Here is a 707-nt window from a genome sequence, read left to right as displayed (position 1 = left end):
CCCTCGTGGAAGACAACTGCCCTCGTGGAAGACAACTGCCCTCGTGGAAGTCAACTGCCCTCGTGGAAGTCAACCTCGGTCTTAGCAAGAAGAGAGTTGCGTGGCCGTGAGTTGGCTGAGATAAACGCTATCGCCGCCTTAATTGGCGGGTCAGATAAGCGCGCTCGTGACTGCCGCCCGCCATCACGGCTCGCGTGTAGCGAATCAAAAATTACCCTACGGCCTGTATCGTGAGGGCGTCCCGACTGTTGATGGCAATCGCTTAAACACAGATGGAACAAAGATGGAAATGACTGTTATGTCGCGATAGACCTTGAAGCGAAAGCGTGTATGTGAATCCACGTAACTTCCCTGGTTTTCTCTTCCCGGAATCTTCTCGCTCGCCGCAACCTTCGGCCGGAACTGAGCCTCAATAACCTTTATTCGTTCTTTTTCTTTAAATCTTATTGATTAGTTTCGATTAGTACTACTACTACTACTGGTACTTACATCACTAGCACTATTACTACTGTTTCTATTGTACACTCCCCAGAACAAAGGAACAACCTTTCATTATCTCTGACGCATCCTTTTTGGCGCCGAAGGAAGCTCCATCGGTTCGTCAGCGGCGCCAGGCAGTGTCGAGGCAGGGCGACTGGCGTGCAGTTCTCTACTCTAGTCACCATACCACCATCCCGCCACTAGTCCAGTCACCATACCACCATCCC

At 50.9% G+C, this 707-nt stretch overlaps 1 protein-coding gene across 1 annotated transcript in view; it reads left to right on the top strand.

The window, feature by feature from the left end:
* Positions 1 to 707, top strand: part of LOC147466657 (uncharacterized) — a 9,025-nt gene continuing 8,318 nt past the window's right edge. Inside the window, exon 1 of the mRNA XM_086534883.1 lies at positions 1 to 707. This exon is cut by the window's right edge and continues 184 nt beyond it. The gene's annotated coding sequence lies outside the window, so the exon portion shown is untranslated.

Source organism: Penaeus japonicus, unplaced genomic scaffold, assembly GCF_977035675.1.
Source record: "Penaeus japonicus unplaced genomic scaffold, GWHDUDI00000001_assembly GWHDUDI00000042, whole genome shotgun sequence".
NCBI lineage: Eukaryota > Metazoa > Arthropoda > Malacostraca > Decapoda > Penaeidae > Penaeus > Penaeus japonicus.
Note: the sequence above shows the minus strand (reverse complement) of the source record. Positions and strands in the feature narration are given on the sequence as shown.